The following is a 10,939-nucleotide window of genomic DNA, read 5'->3' as shown; positions in this document are numbered from 1 at the left end:
AGCATGTTACTCTGACCCGGAAATACACTTGACGCTGTTGGTGAAACCAGGAACTGCAACTTGGAAGCCTGGTAAAGCTGCTTTTTTGCCTAACGGGTCTTCTATAATTAGTATAATTAACATCTTTTAGGCTCATGTGTGTCTCGTGCCTATAGATATACTAACAAAGGTATGTATTCATATAATATTGTGTATCAGTAATTATAATCAACATCTGCACTGCTAGTGCTAGCTGCCTTCGGCTTCACAAAAAGTACAGAACTGTTCATCAGTGTTCAGTTAGTTTACAAATGCCCCGAGGCATCCATATTTACGGTCTGTCTGTACATTTGACACTACATACACATGTAAGTTTGTATGGTGAAGTGTTTTCAGATGGCAATGGTATGTTGAGATTCTGCCTACATATTTTGAGGCATTTTGAACCTGTACACATTTTTACACTGTTTTCAGGTGAAGATCATTGATCCACAATGACCTTAGAAACCCTATAACCCCACTGGTTAATTGATTCATTATATCATCGAGCATTACTTCTCATGTTTTACCTTTAACTCGGCCTTGGAGTAAGAATAATCTAGCTATATAGAAAGAAAATGGAAACGACAACTGCAAGGATGTATTACATATGCAGAGTAAATGTGTTGGGTAGGTCTATTCAATAGGGGTTCATCTTGGATAAAATTGGCTTTGGTATAATTAGAAAGTGAGGTCCTTTTCATTTTCTATGAGTAAAAAAGGATATGGAAATCACATAATGATCATAAACTCTGAATATACTACATGTGTGTATCATGTATATGATGGACGTTACACCTCACCAGGTGTCGCAGGCACCAAAACATTTACAGATAAAAAAGTAAATTTGATTCTTATAATGATGACAAAATGCTTCAGATGGCACTGTATAATAGGGACAAATTTATAGATCTAGAGTAGAGGAAAATTGCAACAACCAATTAAATTGTTCCTTTGTGGAAATTGTGCAGTTTTAGAAATAGTGCTGCAATGATAAACCATGGGACGATATATCACGCTATAAACTACACAATTCTGTTCACTGTATTTTTTTCCTCTATCACGGTACGCCCCACATATTTCCGGATCGGATGTAATCCAGAATTTTTGAGCGGTTATAGTATCTCCCAATTACAAACAAACATGGCTGTGCATGCATTTACACAAAGCCACACAAAGCATTTTAGATTCTGCATTATTGAAAAAGAAGGGGTAAAATCGACAGTGAAAGAAGTAGAAAATTTTCATTTTTTGACTGATTAATGATTATTTATTTAATACATATCGTAATACATATTCTATTGTGAGGCAAGTATCACAATACATATCATATCATGGGGAAGCTTATCGTTGCAGCACTATCTAGGAACTAATGATTTTATTGTGTTTCCTGGCTATATACACAACATTTCTAAGTCTGCCATACACATCCATCTTCCCCCACCCCCCATCCCCACCCACCCACCTCATAAATATATATTTAGTGGTCATAAGGGGTAAATTAGTTAATGCAGATTTCTGTACTCCTACAGCCATGGTGTACATGTAGCTATATAGGTAGGGCATAGCCTTTATGGTATATCCCTGCTTTCCCCATTGTATGATCCTAAAATGAGACTATATCGGTAAATCTTCTTTTTAACATCTTCTTTGATGTCTCACTTTTTCGCCTTGAGTTTTAAAGTTTAATTTTGCGATAATGGCGCAATGAAAAAGCTGGAAACCAAGTGGAATTTTCATCATTTTTTCTTCTAAGTATGGGAGAAAAAGAATCAAACATGGGTCTGTGAAGTGGAAAGGGATATCTCAACCCTCGTGAAAGATTTTGGCCGTCAACCCTCAGCAAGCCTGAGGTTGTTGGTGGAGGAAAGCCAGAGTACCTGGAGAAAAGCAGTGGTCAGTACCTGGCAACTGTAACTGCCCCACGTAGGATTCAAACTTGTGACCCAGAGGTTGAGGGCTTGTGGTAATATGTCGTGACACCACTCAGCCATCACAGCCGTTCCAACTGCACAAATATACCAACAGTGATTTATCATTAATATCAAGTGTTTGAGAACGGAATGTGACATCCAGGCCAAGAACGGCACTCAGGATGTATCTAACACAAACAATTTTTGCTGTATTGTCAAGTTTTTATTCATGCTGTAGCCTTCCAGCATAGCAAGTGGCCGTGAACTACGGAATATAACTTTACACTTGTGGTTATTTACAGGCAAATTACATGTTATAATGGTGTTACATATTAGTTATTCTCCAGTACTGTTATTTTTTAGTTAACAGGTGTAAGTTTATTTAATTAACCTTGTCAGTTAATTCCCCAAACAAACGAGGAACAGTCCGAACATAGCTACAAACAGGAAGTGTTCTGTCATTTCCCTTCTTTTGTTCCTAAACAGACAATACCATAAACGAAAAATCTGGTTTATGTTTAGATAATGAATGAAAAACAAATTTTCATTTACGATTATAGAATAAAGTTGAACAAATGGTTAAAATTGGTACATTTTCAAGGTTAGATATCGAAACAGTTTATTTGGCATGGGTTACTTTTTTAGTTTGGTGTTTATTTAACCTTGTCAGTTATGAGGAGTTGCTGACCTCCTCGCCAAAAAAAAAAAATCGAAACTTTTTTATTTCAAACCTAGGAAGTGTTTGTCATTTCTTTTTGTTCTATAACCGTGCTACTACCATAAATGGTGTTAGTTCGTGATATGTTATGAATGAAAACAAATTTGATTCTAGTTGGATTCTATAATAGATCAATCGACATATGTATGGAAATGAAAAACTGATTTTCCATGAATTTCCTGGTGTTACAAAACTAATCAAAAAACCTACACTATGCTTATGAGTCTCTGTGTTTCACAATGGAAAACATATTTGTTTTTCTAGTTAGTCAGGGAATAAGAGGGACCCAATATATGTAATTTTCCAGTTTTTTTTGTTCGTCGAATCACAAATTTTGTGAATCATATACAATGATCAAACATTTTTACCAATGGCCTAAATAAAGTTGAACAATGTGTATTTAACATTATTCCACGCAGATAAAAAACCATAATATAGAACGGTCAAATATTGTCTTGTAAACATGCCTGCCATCTTGAAACAGCCACCATTGCAAAACCGATAATTACAGATTACGAGCCATATAAATTGTTGGTCTTAATAACAACTTACCTGGCTTTAGTCTATGCTAAATGCAGAGAAGGTGGTAATTTTCTTGTAAATGTTTGTGATTCCAAAAAAAACACAACTGAAAAGTTACGTATATTTGGCATTTAAAAACGTTTTTTTAAGTGTGCGTTTCCTTATTTACACTCTAGTGAAAGTTTACATAGTTATTAAATACGGTATGTATTTTGTGGGTTTCAGAATATATATTTTACAATATCTTTTCATAATTAAGAATGGAGTTAATTTGCTTGATATTACAGATCTTTCGACATAAAGTGGCCTTGTAAGACTTGAAGTTGTTGAAGGAAATCGTAAAAATTCAGGTGAGAGGAGTACCATATTTAATTGGCAGCTTGGGGCTTGAGGTAATTAAAGCAACCATTATTAAGCAGTTTGTAATGTTTGCATTTCAAAAATTGATTTAGCGTTTTAGTTCTTTACTACCCATATGGTACATCAGTGGTGCAAACAGAAAAATAGAAACATAATTTTAACTCACTCACACAACTCACGCTCAACTCCAATTAAAGGCATGGTAATCAATAATGATTTGGCTGATGCCTATAGTTTAATTTAATGATGGAGCTATCTGATATACACCCTAACATTGCCTTAGTTACATTGTAAACAGAATTAGCTCACTCCAGGATATCACTATATATACACCTAACATATTATGATGTAGAAACCATTCTTAAATAAACTTGTGTACATGACTATACACATGTGATCAAGCAAAAAACAAACAAAAAAATTAAGGACAATTATTAAAGACATATTTGGTCTGGTAAAGTTTCATATGGTCTGGTACTATATAACATGAAATGTTCGTTGTATAAAAACCACATACCATATTCGACCATATAATCGCCCAGGCCGTTTAAAAAATTTGAAAAAAAAATGAATAGGGGCTAATAAGAAGAAATAATTGCAAATCTATACAGTTTTGTTTAGTTTTGGTCTTTATTTATGCCTGGGCAATTAAAATCAAGGCCTCAAAAATGGGAAAGGGCGCTTATTATCACTATTTCTCCTTTCTCACAAGGAATGTTTCCATCCACAGAATGTTGGAAATCTCTGAATAAATTACGTATGAATATTTTATTTTGTACAGCATTTCATATTAATTTTACCAGACTAAATGGGTTTTTTTTGAGAGTTTGGCCTTGTCTAGGATGATTTAATCAAGCTGTATTGATGTGTAATGCTACAAGGTGATAAAGTGAATATCTATGACACACCATTATCCATTAGGTCAATATCGATACCATTGGATCACCAACAACCCTATAGCAGTATTGTTGTACACGGATCCACCAGTGTTATCTGGACCGAGATATCTAAACTTCCTCTATAGAAAACGAACGATTCCAATTCTGATAAAATTCATTTGAACTTACATTTTAATTATCTACAGTTTTATCTGTACAGGAATGTAATCAGATATTTATTCATTACTTACACTGAATTATATAATTTATCAATTTGACCTACATAGATATTAATTGATGCTTGCATGAATGTTGGTCACCACCCACAAAATAAAATAGGGTTTGAGTAAAAGATAAGCATAGATAAGTGTCCAGATTAATTTGGTCATGAAAGATAATGAAAAAATATATATTGATGTGAAAAAGAAAAATGGTTTGGAAAAACAATAAAAAAAATTCAGCTAGAAGGTTATTGTTGTTACCGTATTTGCCGTAATTAGTGCCCTTCCCTCTTTTAGCACCCCTCCCCTTTTCTGGAGAAAAGTTGAAGTTGTATAAGTGCCCCAATCTCATGGATTTAACAATATTTTACAACATGTGATGCCTCTAACATCAGCATTGTATCCCATATTACATGAACTTGTGAGTCTTTTACATGTGAATGAAGACATGATAATGGGTCGCAATGAGATGTCAACCGGCCCGGGGATTTGATGATATTCTTTGCATAATAAATATCCTAAAAAGCCAAGTAAAGGCCCATAGATGACACTACTTTTAATGGTATATCAGATGATATTGGGTCTTTTTGTTTGTTTACAAAAATAGTTCATATTATTCTAAATCTTTTGTTACAATAGAAGATAACCCGTGCTCCTATATATAACATTATAATTGTTGTTCCTAGAGAAAACCTGTACATTCACTTGTCAGGCAGATGACTCCATATACCACTTAGGTGTACTGTTACACATGTACAATTTCTTTTTGCTTTGCTTTATGTTTTGTCTTCTTAAATCAAGCCCTTGTACAACTAATACCATCATATTTTTATCAGGGATTAAAATCATTTATCTAACTTTATGTAAATTGTAACTAAAACGAAATAATTAGATGTTTTTATTGTAAAGCAAATCTTTATTCAAAATTCTAAAAAAATTATATAATTTCGAATATATAGTGTATTTGCCTTACCATAGTATGTACCAGTACCGGTAGATACTGGCCTGTTAGAACACCTAACTTGTACATGTGATAGGTCGCATGTCTGGTAATTCTACTGGGAAGGGTGTGACTGAACCAGGAAGTGCATGAGCACACAAAGGTTGGTATAGGATGACTGATACCACATAGATCTCTATATATTTACATATCACCTCATTATCATGTGTAAACAAACATCTACATACTCATGTTAGTTACTAAGTGTGTACACCGCCAATAAATGTATCATACGCACACTAATCCAATTTACGATTGGGTCATAATTAGGCCTGTAGTACCTATCTTCATGATCAGTTAAGTACATTTATACATATACATGTAAATGAAAAGGGTTGGAAATGCTTTCAACTGTTAGGAATTAATTAAGTCTATATTTGGACATGAAGGTTTATATTTATAAGTATGATGCATACATGGACACAGTTGTTAACTATATATATATACAATATGGAGAGTGTATGCTTATATGTAGGTATATATGATGATAATGTATAATACTTTGTCATGTTTACCAGTATGTATTTTGATAGATGCCCCCGGTAATGTAATTGTGATGTGATTAAATTTTGATAGATTGATAATATCTTATTTCTTTTATTATCATATTTTAGTCTGACAAATGGAACATGGCATTAAGCAGTTTCTACTGTGTATACCTGTTCACAACCAGAACTTAATGCGTAACAATGAACACTCTTTGGGTATCATAATTTGTGATCAAAGTCCATATAGAGCCAGCTAGCACCACACAGTATATTGTACTAACCTGTGTGTATGTATATCTTTAGAAACCACATCCCTATCCACCCAGTGTTATTGTTAAATTTCTCCAGACCTCATAACCTACATCCCTATAGCTATACCCTTTCCTCCCCTCTACCTCCACTCCTATCTCAATCCTGATATATTCTTCTCCACCTTGCACCTTTCTCCCCTTCAACCTTCCATCTTTCTCCCTTCCAACCTTGCACCTTTATGCCTTCATCCCTCCCCCCAACCTTTGATTCCATCTCTCCCCACTCCAACCTTCCATCTCTCCCCACTCCAACCTTCCATCTCTCCCCACTCCAACCTTCCATTTCCCCACTCCAACCTTCCACCACTCCCCCTCCAACCTTCCATCTCTTCCCCCCCCCCCCCCCTCCAACTTTGCATCTTTCTCCCCTCCAACCTTCCGTTTTTCTCCCCTCCAATCTTCCGTCTTTTTCCATTCCAACCTTGCACCTTTATCCCCTTCAAACTTCCACCTTCTCCCTCCCATCTTCTACCTTCCCCCTCCAACCTTCCACCTTCCCCTCCCCTCCAATCTTCTATCTTTCTCCCCTTAAACCTTCTATCTTTCTCCCCTCCAATCTTCCATCTTTTTCCATTCCAATCTTGCACCTTTATCCCCTTCAAACTTCCACCCTCTCCCTCCCACCTTCTACTTTCCCCCTCCAACCTTCCACCTTCCCCTCCCCTCCGATCTTCTATCTTTCTCCCCTTAAACCTTCTATCTTTCTCCCCTCCAACCTTCCACCTTTATCCCCTTCATCCTTCCACCTTTCCCCTCCAACCTTCCACCTTCCATTCCCCCTCCATCCAACCATCTACCTTTCTCCCCTCCAACCTGCCACCTTCCCCTCTCCAACCTTCCACCTTTATCCCCTTCATTCTTCCACCTCCTCCCTCTCCCCTCCAACCTTTCATCTCCCCCCTCCAACCTTCCACCGTACACCCTCCAACCTTCCACCTTCCCCTCCCGTCCAACCTTCTATTTCCCCCTCCAATCTTTCATCTTTCTCCCCTCCAACCTTGCACCTTTCTCCTCTTCAACCTTCCATATTAATTGTACATGTGTGTTCTCCTTAGATAAAAGGTAAATTGTCTGTCTTAGATAAAAGGTAAATTGCCAGTTCTCCTTAGTGAAATGGTAAATTGTACAGAAATGGTAAATTGTGCATGTCTGTTCTCACTAGAGAAATGTCTGCTTTCCCTATAGACAAGGTAAATTGTCTGCTTTCCCATGGGAAATGCTAAATTGTTTACCCTTTCTGAGTATACAGCCCAGGAGAAGATAGCTGTTTCAATCAATACTGCAGCAATGCTGTACATCTCCATTACCAAACTATACAACATGTACAATTGTATATAATTATGTAGTCAATCATTACTGAAATTCAAATTACATCATGATGATTTTTGCTGTAAATAGAATCTCCGTGTAGGCAGCTTCCATCTAGGATAGTTAGTTGTAAACTACAAATGATAGATTAGACTCAATTAGCTGAGTCATAGTTTACATTCAGGAAATTCTCTGTACATAACAATTACAACTGTAGAATGGTGATCATGCATACAGTTTAATGTGGCTTTTGAACAGAATTTCTTTACAATGCTTCAAACCAGTATATTGGATATATCATATTGGTAGTTGATACATAATTCATTAACTGAAGCCAATAGATTCAAATTCAGGTTCCACTACATATTATACATGGACTGATAGGCTGAGGAGATAGATACACACACTATTATGTTTTATTTGAAGATGACTTAAGATAGGCATTAATTGCCCTATACCAAATTATTTTTGGTCTATTGAAATTTGTTAAAATCAAATCAATTTACTACGTAGTAGTTTTTAACGAACATGATATGATATGATTTATAAAATAGTAAATTACAAAAAAAACAGCACTATGATATGATTTATAAAATAGTCGGAGTGAACTTCCTTTTTATTTTTACTTCAGTGAATATTTCCCGGCCATAATAAAGCAATATTTTATGTTTGTGGTTTAATAGCACCCATCAAACTGAAAAAGAAACAAATGATTTATATAATTGTTCGACACACTGCAATAAGGAAACTTCAATATAAGGCTATACTTTGTTATTGTTTGTGGTTAGGAGCTCATCCTGTGTGTCATTATCTAATGATGTCATCCTCTCTCAAATTCTCATCAACAGTACATCATATCCGTCCTGTTACCCCTATCAATCAGGAAATGGACTTGCCCATCAATGGTTAAATGGTAGAGTCTATATATAAAATGGGTGAGGTACACAAAGATCTATAGAATCTACACATGATGCTGCTAGGGTTTCGTATCTAAAGAATATAGGTGTTTAGAGGATGAAATATTGATGTAGTTCTCGGTATTGGATCAAGATAATTCCTATGTAACATTTGTAGGGTGTGATGTGAGGAAAGGTTGTAAGTTTACTCCTAGGGTGTAGGTATTGTAGACAGATTGTAAGTTTACACCTACTCCTATATAGGGTGTACGTATTGTAGACAGGTTGTAAGTTTACACCTACTCCTATATAGGGTGTACGTATTGTAGACAGGTTGTAAGTTTACTCCTACTCCTATACAGGGTGTACATATTGTAGACAGGTTGTAAGTTTACTCCTACTCCTATATAGGGTGTACGTATTGTAGACAGGTTGTAAGTTTACTCCTACTCCTATACAGGGTGTACATATTGTAGACAGGTTGTAAGTTTACTCCTACTCCTATATAGGGTGTACATATTGTAGACAGGTTGTAAGTTTACTCCTACTCCTATACAGGGTGTACGTATTGTAGACAGGTTGTAAGTTTACTCCTACTCCTATAGGGTGTACATATTGTAGACAGGTTGTAAGTTTACACCTACTCCTATATAGGGTGTACATATTGTAGACAGGTTGTAAGTTTACTCCTACTCCTATATAGGGTGTACATATTGTAGACAGGTTGTAAGTTTACTCCTACTCCTATATAGGGTGTACATATTGTAGACAGGTTGTAAGTTTACTCCTACTCCTATATAGGGTGTACGTATTGTAGACAGGTTGTAAGTTTACTCCTACTCCTATATAGGGTGTACATATTGTAGACAGGTTGTAAGTTTTACTCCTACTCCTATATAGGGTGTACATATTGTAGACAGGTTGTAAGTTTACTCCTACTCCTATATAGGGTGTACATATTGTAGACAGGTTGTAAGTTTACTCCTACTCCTATAGGGTGTACATATTGTAGACAGGTTGTAAGTTTACTCCTACTCCTATATAGGGTGTACATATTGTAGACAGGTTGTAAGTTTACACCTACTCCTATATAGGGTGTACATATTGTAGACAGGTTGTAAGTTTACTCCTACTCCTATATAGGGTGTACGTATTGTAGACAGGTTGTAAGTTTACTCCTACTCCTATATAGGGTGTACATATTGTAGACAGGTTGTAAGTTTACTCCTACTCCTATATAGGGTGTACATATTGTAGACAGGTTGTAAGTTTACTCCTACTCCTATACAGGGTGTACGTATTGTAGACAGGTTGTAAGTTTACTCCTACTCCTATATAGGGTGTACATATTGTAGACAGGTTGTAAGTTTACTCCTACTCCTATATAGGGTGTACATATTGTAGACAGGTTTGTAAGTTTACTCCTACTCCTATATAGGGTGTACATATTGTAGACAGGTTGTAAGTTTACTCCTACTCCTATATAGGGTGTACATATTGTAGACAGGTTGTAAGTTTACTCCTACTCCTATAGGGTGTACATATTGTAGACAGGTTGTAATTTACTCCTACTCCTATATAGGGTGTACATATTGTAGACAGGTTGTAAGTTTACTCCTACTCCTATACAGTGTGTACATATTGTAGACAGGTTGTAAGTTTACTCCTACTCCTATATAGGGTGACAAGTTTACTTTGGTTTTTGTTCTCGCATGCATTGAATGCTTTACCAACATCATTTTATGTAACTAATTTGTATTTCGTCTGTTTTAGATACATTGATGTGCACAGCCCTAAGATGGGCAACCTTCTCCGTCTGATCCTACCCAAGGAATCACCAAAGGATACAGACTTCTTTGTGGATTTTGAAAGTAAGAATCCATTTTACATGAGAAAGCTTTTAATTCCACTTAAACTAAATATTGGAGCCATGTTCAGTACTTATAGCTTTGCTGGCGGTATGGGATTGACCAGAGTTTTCCTAATTGTTTTTTCAAAGCTCTGTATCATTATCAAACTAAAAAGATAAATCTGCCAGTTTCAAAGAAAACAAATGTATAGATTGGGTGATGGAATTATTTAGCATACCTAATTTATGTATTTTAACAAAAAATAGAATACTCCTCTGGGAAATATGCTCTTAGTTGTCCTGCAGATCTCATGCATAGCTGCCTATGAAAATCGAAGATAAAATATAGACAAACAATACCAACGTTTCACTGTGTCCCATCAAACGAAATCCTTGGCAGCGTTGTTAGCTAATGGCACCGATGCGGCCGGTGAGCTTTTCTGTCATGGCGCGGCGT

At 36.0% G+C, this 10,939-nt stretch overlaps 1 long non-coding RNA gene across 1 annotated transcript; it reads left to right on the top strand.

Annotated features, from left to right (window-relative positions):
• The first annotated feature begins 11 nt into the window (after positions 1–11).
• Positions 12–10,437, top strand: LOC138324900 (uncharacterized). The gene is made up of 3 exons (XR_011208701.1): positions 12–169; positions 3,459–3,563; positions 10,407–10,437. It is a non-coding gene; the product is annotated as an uncharacterized lncRNA (long non-coding RNA).
• The last annotated feature ends 502 nt before the right edge of the window (positions 10,438–10,939 follow it).

This window comes from Argopecten irradians, chromosome 6 (assembly GCF_041381155.1).
Source record: "Argopecten irradians isolate NY chromosome 6, Ai_NY, whole genome shotgun sequence".
Lineage (NCBI taxonomy): Eukaryota > Metazoa > Mollusca > Bivalvia > Pectinida > Pectinidae > Argopecten > Argopecten irradians.
Note: the sequence above shows the minus strand (reverse complement) of the source record. Positions and strands in the feature narration are given on the sequence as shown.